A 15866-nucleotide genomic window follows, 5' to 3' on the forward strand; every position below is an offset into this window, starting at 1 on the left:
TTTCTTTGCATGAGGTCCCTAGAGTAATTTTTTTCTATGTCACTCATATTACATTTTATCTTGAGTGGTGTAGTAATATCAACTCCAAACTTCAACTCTACACATTCTTGCAGTAGGCCTTTACGTGTGTGTGTGTGTGTGTGTGTGTACGCATGCACACCCATGCATATACATGTCTGTCCTGCTTTCCTAAATATACAATATATTTCCTTCGATGATATGGCCCTTTGCTTCTTTATTCTTCTCATTGCTCTACCTTCCTCTCTCCCTCCCCCATCATCCTTCTCTCCTCTTTTCCCATTCATTTGTTCAAAAATATTTAATGTTCTGCCATCAGGGATACTTCTAGTACCTGGGGGTCTAGGGGTAAGCATGAGGTTTAAAGAACAAATTCAATGATGATAAAATAACTCTGGATACAAATATGGTGTCATTGATTTTCACTGCATTCAATTTTTATAGCAATACATTTATATTATTCTGTGATTTTAAAAACGTTCTGTTACTTGCAAAGTCCTTTTCTTTACTGACAATTATTCCCAGGCTTTAGTGATAAAGTCAGATTCTAACTTTTACATATTTAAAAGATAAGTGAGCATCACAGCTACAACTAAATTGATAAATGTCCCCAAACACAGATAGGCAAATGGGAGTGGAGAGTAGTGAGGGGATATAGTTATTTCAGTACTAACAGTGGGTGGTTTTTAAGAAAACAGCATCATTTGTCTTACTGGGGCAGCCTAGATCCAGGCTAAAATCCCATGTGTAGAAGAAACAGAGAGACAAAAGATAACAAAAATAATTTTTATTATGATTTTCATTGAAAAAAATACAGAAAATCAATAAAAATGAGTAGAGGCAAATAATATTAAAACAATTCAAGCAAAAATAAATATACAGAAAACAGCAAAAGTGAATATAGGTCCATAGTCAACATTACACAGTTCAATACAAAAATTAAACTATTGATCCAACCTAGACATTTAGGCCAAATATGGAAAGGAGGTGCAACTAGATATTCTTGAAGGAGTCTTTTCTTTCTCAAAGGTGCTGCTTAGATCCAAGGTGTTGTTTTAGACTAACATCTGAAGGAAGGAGAGAGGGCAGAGAAGGGAGAGAAAGGGAACAGGGGAGAAAACAGAAAGAGGGGAAGGAAGAAAAACTAATATTTCATGAGCTTTTAAAAAATATGATGTCAAATACTTTGTTAGGCACTGTATGCATTACTTCATTTAATCCTCACAACAACCCTACGAGGTAGGTATTACTGCTCTTCATTTTAAAGGTGAGGAAAGAGGCTCATAGAGTTTATATCATTTGCCCCAGATCACGTAGTTGCCATGGCAGAGAGAATGCAACTCCACCCCAAAGCCCTCCTGCTTTCCTCCAGCATCAGGTGTTCTGCAATGTACCACACCCTTACATGGAAAACGACTCTTGGAGGATTTATGGCTCTCAGGAGGTATCGATCTAGCCCATCCAATGTATACCTTTTTTTTTTTTTTTTTTTTGGAGCTTGGGAGTAGAGAAATCTGGACCACATTTCCAAGAGGACAAGACTGATTTGTCTATTTCCTCTTTGTTTCAGAAGAAAGACCTCAACAGGTGGTGAAAGAAGGCATAGAAGGATTAAATGCTGCCTATCAGACTGGTGGGCTATTAATAGTTCCCCTAGAGCACGTTCATTAATAGAAAAAGGAGAAAAATGTATGATAAACAAAAATGTGCAAGCCTAAATGTGCATGTTAATCAATGATTACGAATATGAATCCTCCTAAATTCCTTAGCTGTCAAAATCGAAGGATAAAGAAACTCGAACACCAAGCATGTAGCAGAGCTATACACTAAATCATGTCTCCATCACATTCACAGCTCCACAGGCTAACGTTCTCTATACTGATGGCCCCTTCTTAGTTGATGATTTTTCACAATGTATTTCATGGCTTCCATCCCTACATGAGACTTTATTACTATCACATAGGAATAAAAAGCCATAAAGCACTAGAGTGAATTTATCTTGGTCGGATGCAAAACTTATTTTCTTCACATGACTTCACAACCATTTCAAAGCTAACCAATCATTTCATGCTACATTAAGAAACATTTTAAACTACACATAAGTGACAAGAAGCACACTTAAATTGTGACATCACAAATTAACAAGATTTTATCCTTCCATGACATTCTTAGCTACAAGGACCAGGAAACAAGACCAAGAGACACTCAGAGACATTCAACCATTGAATTCACCAAAAACAAAGGACACTGGGCAGAATTCCTGGAGAAAAGCTCATCACTTTGACATTGAACTTGGAAACACGTATGGAAAGACAGAAGACAGACAAATCACTGATGCAAGCTGAAACCAGAGGAATTATTTCAAGCATCTTGCTTCAACTTCTTCCCCAGAAAGCTTTCTTACATACCCATGTTGGCTTTTATACTTTTCTTTTGGGGGCAGCTGGGGAGTGGGGATCTTAGTACCTGTTTGACTATGTAAGCATTAAGCTTTCTCTACCCCTAAATAACAAAAAGGAAATAAAAAAGTATAGCATACTAAGGGACCACACAAGTGCTAACTGCTCACCTAGAGCCTTTTATAGAGATACATCCCCCATCCCATCTGCAAAAGTGAGAACGATGCCAGAAACAATAGTATGCACTGAAATCTCTCAGTGATCTAAATAACTCAGGTCCAAAGACCAAGCACATTCTTCATGCTTCATTAAAGTGACATTGCTCTTGGTATTATTAAAACACTTATAAGTGGCCACACTGAAACCCATTTCTCTTGTACCACTGAAAACTCAATGCCATAAATCCCAATGGTTTTTTTCTGGCCTTTCAAAAATAAACTTGAGGTGCTTATCTACCAACTCCTGAAACAGCATTCCAGACTATTAAGCACTGCCCTCTGCTTTTTTTTTAAAAAAAATGCATTATTTAAATTCAAATAAAAGAAACAAGAACTTGAGTTCCTCCATAGGAGTAAAGGCTAGGCAAGCTATTTCCGTCTACAGGTTACTACCATGACATTTTGGATTAGGCGAATCACAGGGAAGAGACTGGAGATAGTTAAATGAAAGGCAGTGCATACATAAATTCAATTATCATGCAGAAAACATGCAAATGATTTAAGCACTGCATCTGAAACTCTAGTTTATATTCATTAATCTCAGGTTGCACTTTTGAAGGAGAAAGACATGCTAATTGGGTCCAGATTAATGCACTCCCAAACCTCTCCAATTTGTTTTTAGATGAGGGTTAAATGATATGTTTTAAAATAAACACAGCTGCTCATCTGCCTCCACCTTCTACCTCCTAGACTCCACCTCTACCTCCTCCCCCAGCTGGCTCAGCTCTCCCCACCCTGTGCCCCTCCAACCCCCATTGCTCCTCTACCACATCTCTCCTTCCATTAGGGAAGAGGTTCAAGAGCCCTAACATTTTCCTTTTAAAAATACACTAGAAGGATAATACTGTTTCTTAACCCCTCAACACTTTCCCTTTCTTCACCAGCCACCAAACTCCAGAAAGACAGTCAATCGCATATCAAATCCTGCTGATGCTTAAATGGTGGCATCAAGAATGTGGACACATGGGAAGGCAGCTTTGCATTTTCTCAGGCAGTGCGTTCTTTCTACATGTTTGGACCTGCATCCTTTGGATCCATACTGATGGGCAGTTTTAAAGTGTGAAGGCACATGCTTGCTGAAAGCCAACATTGCTGAAGGTTGGCATGGCAATCCTGTGACTCAGTTATGTGGGAAACTAGCGACTCAGGAGAGAACTTGGGGGTTTTTGTTGCTGTTTTTCCTCTGTGGCTCACTCAGGCAGCAAAAACTGGCACTGAGCAGAGGGCACTCAAAATGCCTTTCAAAAGGATCCCTTGCTTCCTTTCTCCCTCCTCCCTGGCAAAATTATCTTTTAAAAAAGAAGAACGTGATTATTGATTAATTGATAAATTGATTTAATGTATTAAAACATTAGTTTGGGAGACAAATAACATATTTCAGGGGGAATCTTATTTTGTGAGAAGTGAAGCTTTTGAAATAGTAAAATATTCTTTTTCTGGACCTCATCTTTAGAAAAATAAAGCAAAGGAAGAGGAACTGTGGGCTATGGGGACAGAGCTGGGAGGGAAGAAATCCTCTCTGAAAAAGCAGCCACCAAGGAGTTAAACCAGGCACACAAAAAAGAGGCCTTCAAACTAATTTCACACTGAAAGTGATGTTTAATTTGAATCATGCTCCTCCCAAAGGGAAAAGGTTAGTCTTGTCACTTGACTCATATCCCCTCCCCTTCCTCCTTTCATGTGAATTGAAAATTCAGATTCACCATTAATCATGATGTGACACGTTCTTTTTTTCCCGTTCCAAAAATCAAATGAAAGCCTGGGACCACATCTGAGAACCCAATGGTTGGCTAATTCTCCCAACCTGCGTTCACAACAGAGAGAAGACGAGACCAAGGGCACATACAGACACAGAGACATAAATTACTGGACGTGCACTCACAGCAATACACACAAATACATACAGCTAGTAGCAGTCATTGACTTGGAGGAGAGCCTTTCCGCCTAAATTGATTTTCGCGTATTTGCAAACGTAAAATTAGTCATAGTAAATAACAACATGGGCAAGACTGATATTAAATCTGTCAACATCCTGACAAATGCTCTGAGCACTCTTTAGTTAGGAAATACATGTATGATAGTCATTGCTCCTAAAAGAGAAAATGATTATATGCTAACCAAACCCTAAGTACAAGCTAAAGATATTCACCTCATGAAGCCATTCCTCAACTAGCCCCTTGGCACTTGCTGGAATTATTCACAGCACGAGCTCTACTTTCTCATTTTCTGCTGACTCCGTGTGGGTAATTTCTTTCTCATGATTAAAAGTGAGCTTGGCAGATCCTTCAAAGCGTGGCTTTAGGTGTGGTGGGGCTCCGAGTGCATTCTTTGTCTAAGGCAGGTCTCTAGCAATTCATTACTGGACCATTGGATGAGCAGGTCAAGGGAATATTCCTGCACCTAAAATGATTTTTTAAAAGGAAAACTTTATAGATATCTTTATATAAACATATTTGTATATTGATACATGCAGCTGACAGATGAAATGAACTATTTACCTTGGAAAGAATAGGTAGGCTTTTCTCTTCCACGTAATCACTCCAGCCTTTCTGAATGTCATCCCAAAGCGATTCTGCTCCTTCGACTTATCCAGCATCTGAGGTTGTGAGATAACCCTGGTAGCACTGGCCTCCTTCCCGGCCCCTTCATTATTAGCCTCCTGGTGGGTGAGATAGAATACAGTGAATGTAATAACCCTACTTCACACAACAGGCTTGCTCTCTCTTTTAAATTGAAAATCCCCTTATTACAAAACAAGGGGTGTTCTTTTTCTTCCACCTTTAAGTAGGACTGCCACATTCATTGCTTTTTACAAAAACGCAGCTGCTTTTTAAGCTACAGATAAATAGAATCTGCTAGGCGGTAATTCGACTCAGTCTGAATGCATTATTTTCTAAGACACTTTAGCGAGCGGCTTTTTATTATAAACTGGAATGAACAAGGAAAGTCCTTTTCTCTTCTAATTATGAATGTGTTTTGTTCCCTACTATTAACCTACAATGTCAGATTGATCTTCTTCTTCTTCTTCTTTTTCTGCAGTCAGTTCAATACATCAACTTTTTTTTTTCTGGAAAATTAGAGGGATAATGATTAAGTCTTCATGAGCTTCAATGACAAAAATAAAAATAGCACATGGGAAAAGCAAATGCTGAAACCATAAAGAAAGACAATGAAGCCCTCTGATGTCCAAGGTAACAAATCCCATTTTGACACCAAAAGTTAAGATAAAGGAGATTTACTTAATTTTAATGAATTTACCTTTAATAAAATTAAGGCTTCCCAGGAATCTTACTGTATTTGTTCACCTAGAAAGGATGAAGATATTTTTAAAATAACATTTCTATATGGAGTACGCAAACCACTTGTATCTGTTGTTTGCTTGTTCATTATGGATAATAGTTTGCAATGCAATCAGTCATCCCCACACTTTTGGAAGCAATGAAATGAAGAATTAAAACGGAAGAGGAAGCGCTGTGATAAAGCGTCTTCAATTTGAGCTTCTGCAGACATTTCTTTAACTTCAAAGATAAACACTGAGAAAATGGTGAGTTCCTAATAATATCAAAAGGCAGTCTGGAAACTGGAGGTTGGTTTAATTTTGATCCCAGTGTTGATATTCCTGACTGTAATATTATAATAGACCATGGCAGTTATGATCTAGGTCTATATGGATATATTGCCTTGCCAAGGGGAGGAGAGTAGGGGGAATCCCACAGGATATCAGTGGGGTTCCAATTAAGGAAAAGTAAATACTGCTGCAGCCTGGACAGTAAGTGGAGATTACCAATATTTCACAGAAGCACAGAAAGCCAATGCTGTCATTTCCCTTCCTTCAGCAATAATGGAAAGTGAAGTGTTGAAGATGAACTCTGTGTGGCAGATACTCTTGTTTGTTTATACAATTTTGAGTTTATTTCCAATAACGGTGAGAGTGGAAATCAAAGGGGTCTTGTGCAAAACACAAAGTCATTCATGAACCCCTAAACTGAGATCACATGCATATTTGAAAGACACCAGACCCAAGGGGTGTGTGTGTGTGTGTGTGTGTGTGTGTGTGTGTGTGTGTGAGAGAGAGAGAGAGAGAGAGACACCTTGAAATAATATTTGCATTTAAACCATGCTGCCTTCCTTGTGTCTGTGTGAATTTTTTTAAAGGGGATATTTATCACAAGTGAGATGCAGACCACATTTTCAGAACACTCACTCTAGAAAGAGTATATTTGCAGTGAGTGTTGGTGACAGAGCTTTTGAGATTCTACCACTCTGCTTAGATTTGAATCCATTTCCTATCCTTCTGTTACGCCTGGGAACAAATGAGGCCTCATCAGGTTGCTGGCCTCAGTATCAGGAATCTAAGTGATGCTATGGCAACACAAAAAGCCCAGTTTATCCGAAATAAATAACCAAGCACCAAGCCCCTTCCCTGAGACACAAATTGGAGTATATTAGGCATCACTGTAAGAGTGAAATTGAATCCCAGGGCATCGATATCTCCATTGAGCTAACGTCACTAGAACAAGCCTGCTCTAGCAATCAGGAATTTATGTTTGTAATATTGATGTGTGAGGAAAATAGAAAAAAGAATCTCAGTTGTATATTTGAAAAAAATTTTATTTCCTAGATATCCTGATACAGTTACACATTCTTTTTATAGAAACAGGTTTTACTAAGTTACTCACAAAAATATCTTTGAACATCTACGATCCTCAATTCATTCTTTCTTCCTTTTAACCCTGAACAATCATTGACAAAGATAAAAGATAGAAAGCAGACTTGAATGTGAGCTTATGAGGGATGGCATATAGTCCCCATACTCTGCCACCTGTGATAGTCTTTTAAGTTAATAATAATAATAATAAAGATATGTGATGATAAATAAACCACCAGCCAGAACTCTTAGCCCTTATCAAACTTTCAAAATAATTAAATAAGTAACCCTACTAAGAGCAACTCCATGATGAAGGAGAAAAAAATGGCTGTATTTGTTGACCAAGACCCAATGGGACAGTGCTTTAACAACATGGTCACATTTCATTCTCTGTTTGAGAAAAGAGAACTAGAGAGAAGGAGAAGCTAAGTAAGAAGAAAGAGGAGGTGATGAAGGAAAAGGATAAAAAGGAGAAGAAAAGGGTAGAGGAGGAAAAAAAAACAATTACCACAATGAATAGATTGTTTCATTCCTTTCCATGTAAAAATAATTCTCTTCACACAATCTCCCTCTTTAAGCCTCACTTTTTCTCCCTGTAAGTCGAAGATCGTTGTGCCTGTCTTATTGGGCTCCTGTAAAGACTAAGTGAGGTTGTGTGATTTATCTGTGATATACCCGGTAAATAGTAGTTATCCAATAAGAATCAGACATTATTATTATTGGCACTGTTCATTAGATGACCTACTCCCCTTGTGCCTCTCTACCTGATTCATTCCACAGCCATCTTCCAAACTCTAAGCATACCCAGCAAAGCAAAACAACCTCAGTACAAAGTGACCCCCACAATGACTTGACTTAGTTCTCCTACCAGATTTAAATCACTTTACGCTTGCAATGGAAAGTCTGAACTTGGACTTTGTTCTACTTCCAGGTTCTGAAGCAAAGATTATATATCTCAGAAACGAGAAAGAGGAATCATTAAACGTGTAATGATTAGACTCAATCAGCTAAGCAAGTCTGTGTTCTGAAAGGTTTTCATGGCTATAGCCAAGTTTCCGTTTTATTAAGAGGTGGCATCCGCATGGAGAAACTAGACTCTGTTTTCAGACTTGCTGCCTTCCCATCCTGAATTTAAGTTAATATACACATTCACACATGGCTGCACACATAAGTGCAGATATACACACATCTGAATTAACAAGCTCTCAGGTGTACTGTATCTCCACTCAAGAAACAGACAGCTTTAGTCATTGCACCTGAAAGTCTTCACTTTTCCCTGACTATTGATAAAAACATTAAGCTGCATGGCAAATATCAAGTAAATCTGATTTGCAAAAGTGCCAAAATACTCCGTCTTTCCTAAACAAAATGACATCTAACCACACCCAAGTCATAAAAGAATATCTAGGACTGTGACTCTATTATCAAGATAGATAAAATTTCAAATGATGAAACAGCAGCTTATTCTTAAACACAACTTGGTATATTCTATTTTAACTTTGACCAAAAACTTTAAGCACCTTGTTTTAAGTGAAAAAGACAAGCCATATTATGAAGATAAACTTTGGTATGAATATACATAGCTTCTTCAGGAAAAAAAAATACAGTGTCATAAATATTAAAATGTCTGCTCTTCACCTCCGTTTCCCCAAGTCTATTTTCTAAATAGGGTTGTTTGAAATAATCTCATTTTTATGAAGTCACATATCTTATGACAATCAAACTTGAGAACTGGTGTACAAGAAAATACAAACTCTTAAAAGGGTAACTTCAAAAAGACTTATTCCTCCTGGTGGCTCTTTGCCCGTGAACATGCCTTCCAAGCCAGAAAGAGGCTCCAAGCTCCACTGACCACAGGAAATTCCAGCCAACATTCTAATCTCCTCTGCAGAAGGCAGTACAGAAGCAATCGATGGATGAGAACAACACAGCAGAGAATGCTATTGAATTTGGTGTGTCCTACAAATGAGGAAACACTGGTATCTCCCTAGAATCATAGTCAACATGGAGATGCTCTAAACATAAAAAGTAAGACAAGCTTTTTAATTTCTTGTCAAGGCTTCCTGACATCCACCGCTTTCATGAGGTCAAGAAATGTGTCCCCAGCTTCTGTTTTCTGTTCTCCTTCAGGGAACACGGTGAAGAGGCGGCCCAGCTGCCTTTTAGCATGTCACACTTGGCTGACTCCCTTCCTTTCTAGGGGAGTATGTCTGGTGCATTTGGACTCACAGAAGAAAAAGCAAAATTAATTTAACATAAAAGAAATTCACCTATTTTTGCCTCTTTAATATTCGAGAGAACAGTTAAGTTTAAAAAGTTTTACAGAACTAAGATGACAAAGGCATAAATCATATAGGTAAAAACCGAGATGTAAGACGGGATGAAATCTAAAAGCTAATTAAATTCAACAAAGGCTTCTCAAAAGACAACATGTCCACTAATCTTTTTGTGCTAATATTTTGTTCTTCAAGGGGGCCATAAGTAGAAAGCCGTCATGGTTGTAGATTCCACAGTGTGACCCTTTAGCAAGAACCTGAGAAGGGGGGAAAAGATTAGACGCATGGATTTCTGTGCTGGGGCCAAGATGCAAAGAATAGATAAGTTAGAGCTTCGGAGGAACTAAATTTGAAGCCAGCCAGTAAAATGGATTGAACCTTATTACCTCTAGTCACTGAGAAATTCCCGAGACAGTTGGATGCAATTTGAAAAGGTCAGAAAAATATTTCCTGCACAGCATTACTGCTTCACGGTTTAACAGTGTACATTTGTGAGATGCCAACTCTAATCATTTTTATTGACTTTGCTTTCCAGAGACAGACAGACGGTCTGGGAGGCAAGACCAATAGATAAGAGAAGGCAATCTTATAAATGAAAATCTCTCTTCTTTTGTTCTCTCACTTGTGAATGTGAACAATTCCAAATCTTGCCCATTGGAAGGGAAATTATACCAACTTCATTGAGGACTGACAGAATAGAAATGAAATCTAGGAAACTGTGGCTATAATTCTAGTGAGATTCCTTTCTTTTAACTGCTATTTTTTTAGCCTCTACTATATGCTAAACATGCGAAATGTAGATGATGTTGGATTTTAATTCAAGTGTGAATATTTAATGAAACACCATAAAATACACCAAAGCATGGATGTTAATTTACTGTCAGCATTTCCTCAGGGGAAAGACTTCGTGAAAGAAGGAAATCCAGAGGAAAGGGTAAACCTTAAATGAAAGATATCAATATACAGTCAAGATATTTCAAATAAAGGCTGTACTGTCATTAGAGTTCTTCCACATACAAAGAGAAAAGATATTTGTTTACTTGAAATGAGTCTTGGATGCAATAAGAAGCTTTTAGCACATATGTTTACAGGTCTTTTGTTGGGGACCTGAAATTAAAAATCAAAGCTGACTTTTCAGTACAGAATGGCATGATCCATTCCAATCCTGCAAAGGTTTGATTAACATCTGACTTCTCCTTCTGTGCAATGCCATATGCTTTAGAGGCAAATACAAGCCTATTTACTCTTCTTTCGTTTAGCAGCAAGACCAAAACTTTTCAATGGCCCTGAGACCCAGCTGCATGCTTTCATATCATGTTCTGCCCCGACGAAGATGTCCTAGAAGCTAACTAGAGCTTTTCAACCAGCAAGATGTATTTTCTTACGGAAAGCCTTCATTCTGATCAGTTCCATTTCTCACAGTATTTAATGATTTTTAAATTATATCCTATAATCACTACTACCAGCAACATGAGCAGCCAATAACAAAACAACTTTTCATAATATCAGGCACCCAAAAAAAGGGAGAGAGCAAAATCATTAGCTAGATACCTAGATTCTTGGCAGTGATGGTAGAAATATCTAGCTTTTAATTGACTTCTTATTTCTATTTCACCTGAATAATTGATATTGTTTAGATACAAGTAATAACATTTTGTGAATCTTTAAAATTTTCACCTTTGGAACTATCTTAAGACTTTTTTTAATTAAAAGAAAAGTGTTTCCTGAAGCTTTTGTGATGATATACAGGTCTCCAGTGAATCACATTGAAAACTAGAAACTGTTCACATGTAAGCACTGTTTTACTGGCAGAAAAGTATCTAATATATGCATCTTTTGATTTCTACTACTTAAGTTATCCATAGGAAAAAAGTTTGAACCTTCTGCATAACCATTAATATGATTAATAATGATAATAACAATCCTAGAAGTATAATTACTATTAAAAGCAATAATAACAGCAACAGTCACCATTGGCTGGGTACAGTGGCTCACGCCTGTAATCCAAACACTTTGGGAGTCTGAGGCAGGTGAATCACCTGAGGTCAGGAGTTCAAGACCAGCCTGACCAACACAGCAAACCCCGTCTCTACTAAAAATAAAAAATTAGCCAGGCCTAGTGGCACATGCCTGTAATCCCAGCTACTAGGGAGGCTGAGGCAGGAGAATTGCTTGAACTCAGGAGGCAGAGGTTGCAGTGAGCTGAGATTGCGCCACTACACTCCAGCTTGGGTGACAAAGTAAGACTGTGTCTCAAAAGAAAAAAAAAGGACAGAAAAGAAAGAAAGAAAGAAAAGACATAGTCACCATTAGGTAAGCATTTACTGTGTGTGAACACTATGCTATGAAAATACATTATCTCATTTTTAGTCCTTGCAGCCAACTTAAGGAAATGTGATTTTTTTTTCAATTAAATATTACTCATGCAAGGAACGAAGCTTAGAAAGGCTGAGTCCAATCTCCTCAAGGTCAGAAAACTAGTAGGTATTGATGCTGGGACTCAAACCCAGGCTTATTTGATTCGAGTCTCTATTATTTCAAAGCCGCAAGCTGTTCATCATGCTCCAAAGGCATTACAAGACCAGGTGTGTCAACTGTTGAAGATCACACAGCATTTTCTGAAGTTGTGTTAAGCCAGAGTTCACTGCTCATTTAGACTGGGGCATGACAACACATCTGCTAAAAGTCCACAACCTGCAGCCACCTTCTAGAGCTATGAGCTAAGAGTTGTTGATAGACATCTTTCCCACCCTCATGGAACTTAGTTCATGAGGAGAGTAACACACTCCTGGCAGTCTTCTTAATCAGGCTGCATAGCTCAACAGCACCCCACAAATTTTGGAGCCTAACTGCCCACAAATTACTTTTCTATTTGAATTATTTTTGAGTTATGTTCTGAGATGAGCAAGAAGGGGCCATTTCTTCTCTGCTAGGGCTGCATTAAGCCATATGTGTTAGTTCAATGAATTCTTTTCCAAACACAACTTTAAAAGGTAAAATGTGTAGCTGTTTTGTTACTATCAGAGGGAAATAAGTAGAATAAAAAGAAAAGAAAAACTGTTGGGTCACAGGGTTTTAGCTCATAAACCATTATAGGTCTTTCATTGTAACAAAAGGTACCAAATATAACCATGTTTCAACTGGATAAAATAATATTTTACCAATCATTTATTCTAACAAATACATAAAATGTGTCTCCAGCAATTTTTCTTATTTACAAAGAGAATATGACCATCAGTGTTGAAATGCCGGCAGGCTGGCCTAGCACGTGTTGTCCAGGTACCTGTCTTCACCTGCCTTTTGTAGGCTCATTCTTACTCCCTTCTGTCTGGAGGAGAGCCTAGTTTGCTTGTCAGGACTCCCTTCAGAAGGAGAGCTTTCTTCCAACTCTGAGAGCAAACTTCCTACTAACAAAGCTGTCTTGTAGCTCAAGAGGCACTAAAATGAGCCAAGAGGAGAAATACCAGTAAGCTGTGTTGAATTTCTTGCAGAATGAAGTCACTCCTGAGGTCTAAAAGTGAAATCATTTAACAGCAACAACAACAACAAAATGGAAAGGGATTTAGGTGTAGCTACTGAAAGGTAGGAGAATGAGTAAAGAGGGGGCTGATACACAAAATGAACTTAAACCTGGAGTACAAATTCCTCAGTAAGCAAAGAGCAGAGCAGAGAACAATACAGAGGAGATGAAATGATGCCCTTTCTTTGTACCCCTGAAGGGCTTTGGAACAAAAGGAGTCCAATTCTCAATCAAGGGAGAAATGAAAAATACCCTCCAAGTAACCTAGGAATCCTAGGAATTCGTGTCAAGGAATTCATTTTTAAGCCTTGATTTATTTAAAAGACGATGCCTGAAGAAATATTTTATGTCAGGTTAATTAGCTAACTTTACTTTTTTTGAAACAGCAATCTGTTTTCAAAATAAATTACAACTTTATAAAAAAAAAATCTCTGTAATAAAAGTTCTGGAAGAAAACATCAAGCTGGCTTATTATATGAGATTTCTATTTTTATCTGATTCTTCCTCTATGCACAAACTCAGCTTCAGTCATTAGTATCATTAAAATTAACTTTCTAGAAATGATGCAAAAGAAGGATACCATACAATTAAAATACAGTATTTACAGCAATCGAAGCAGATAACACACCTCAGAGGCTAGGGAGAACGAAATCGGCCTTGCCTTTCTCTTCTTTGGATTAAATGTAATAATTCAGCAATTTCTTACAACCTATTACTAGATTCAGTGTCACAATGTTAAATATTCTGGGTAGCTAGCTGTTCTTCTCAAGAGGATTTTGGTAGCATAAAACTCAAATGTTATCCCAGTCCATTTTCTGCAAATTACAGAACTCTCCAGAGCATAGTCTTTCCTATGTGGGGAGATTCCATGGCTTAAATTTTTCTGAATAATTTTCAAAATCAAATTTGAAAGTTTTTATGAGATATGATCCTCCCTGGTGGGTGATATGAAGCATAACCTAAGGGACAAACATGAAAATAATAAGCATAAAACATATTAGCATATAGATGCTTTTGAAATAATAAACAGCAGAAACCAAAAGTCTTATCCCCAAAAGAAAGTTATGCGAAAATATGACATTAACGTACACTTCTCGCATGACAACCCTAGCCTGAAAGCCAAACAGCATACACTTATTCAGTAAAGAGTGGAATGGCCAGAGAGATGGAGAAATAACTCCCAAATCAATTGTTCTTTGTTTTGTTTTGATCATTATTACCACATCGATATTATCTATTTATCCTTCACCTCATGCCATTGTTTCCTTCCTTTAAACAGAAAAATAATTAGCAGGAAAATAAGCATTTTCCTTTTGCTTCCTCTATGAGACACTACCAGGTAGACACATGCAATAGTCTCTCTCTTTTTTTGTTTTTATTTTTTTCTCCTCTATCTACCTTTCTAAATTTCCCACTGATGGTAAACACAAGTCAGGGCTTGGTTATTTAATTACCAAGAGGATTAAGGAGGTTTAGTTGAAAATGAAACGGAACTTGTCTTTTTTTTTTTTTTTAAACAATGAACCATGAATGCCATTAATAGTTTTTCTATTTAAATTAGTACAACCTCTCAAGATAGCAAGAGAGCGTATTGTGGTGTTATAGAAAGACTATGTTCTTTGGAGTCAGCCTCATTTAAACGTCTGATCTGAGTAACTTTAGAAAAGTTGATTTGCTGGGTGTGTAATCCCAGCACTTTGGGAGGCCCAGGTGGGCGGATCATGAGGTCAAGAGATCGAGACCATCCTGGTCAACATAGTGAAACTCCATCTCTACTAAAACACAAAATTAGCTGGGCATGGTGGCGCGCACCTATGGTCCCAGCTACTCAGGAGGCTGAGGCAGAAGAATTGCTTGAACTCGGGAGGTGGAGGTTGCAGTGAACCAAGGTTGCACCATTGCACTCCAGCCTGGCGCCTGGCGACAGAGCAAGACTCTGTATCAAAAAGTTGATTTGACACAATTAATTAAGTTTTCTCTTCTACAAAACAGTGATAATGTTGTCCACTTTTCTGGGTTGAGACAATTAGAAGTCGTATATGTAAGCTACCTAGAACAGAGTCAGTGCTCAGTAAATGTAGCTCTAGTCACCTTCCTCAATGGCTTTATAAAGACTTCATAAATTTGCAATTCTAGAAAAGCCAAATACTTTCCCACTTTCATTTTGCATGTATGTGATTTTCATTTTGTATGTATGTGAAGGAATGTATGGCCCCAAAGACAGTTATGAAGGATAGATGCCACGAAGTATGATGCTGTGTTCTCGATCTGTGGTGAGATGGGATTACGAAATAGTTCCAATCATACTAGGAATAATAAAGTCAAGAAAATAAGATGCTACAGAAATATTTTATCTCATGGAGCCAAGAATTGGGTTTTAAATTTAACTTTGCAACTTCTGACAGGAATCTATGAATATTTTATGTGATTCCAGGAAAGTAAGAATTTGCTAACTACATCTTAAATTGTCTAACACAGGTGAATTCCCTCAGCAAGTTCCTATTGAATTTTTGAAACACAATATTCCTATATCTGGACACAATGGACATTATTTCAGTCTTTTTAATATTTATTTGTAATGGCTGACAATACAATATTTAGAACACTGAGAAAGGGTGCTCCACCAATGATACTGTAATTTGATATTCTCCATTTGTTTTTAAACTTTTAATTGATACTAATTACTTAACAAACATTGTATGTTTTGGTATCTTGGCATATAAAATGGGAAAGGAAACATTTATTGCAAAATACTAAATTCTATAAGTATTTGAAAATCAAATTTAG

At 37.5% G+C, this 15866-nt stretch overlaps 1 long non-coding RNA gene across 7 annotated transcripts in view; it reads right to left on the minus strand.

Moving 5' to 3' along the window:
* Positions 1-790: 790 nt before the first annotated feature.
* LOC104651657 (uncharacterized) overlaps positions 791-15866 on the minus strand; it is a 386100-nt gene continuing 371024 nt past the window's right edge. For 6 of the 7 annotated variants that reach the window (XR_012518359.1, XR_012518362.1, XR_012518361.1 and 3 more), the window contains 2 exons: positions 5134-5294; positions 791-5035 (listed from right to left, as the gene is read on the minus strand). This is a non-coding gene — a long non-coding RNA (uncharacterized LOC104651657). Of the gene's footprint in view, positions 5036-5133; positions 5295-5893; positions 5941-15866 lie in introns of all 7 variants that reach the window. The other variant, XR_012518363.1, reaches the window with a different exon arrangement.

This window comes from Saimiri boliviensis, chromosome 7, assembly GCF_048565385.1.
Source record: "Saimiri boliviensis isolate mSaiBol1 chromosome 7, mSaiBol1.pri, whole genome shotgun sequence".
Lineage (NCBI taxonomy): Eukaryota > Metazoa > Chordata > Mammalia > Primates > Cebidae > Saimiri > Saimiri boliviensis.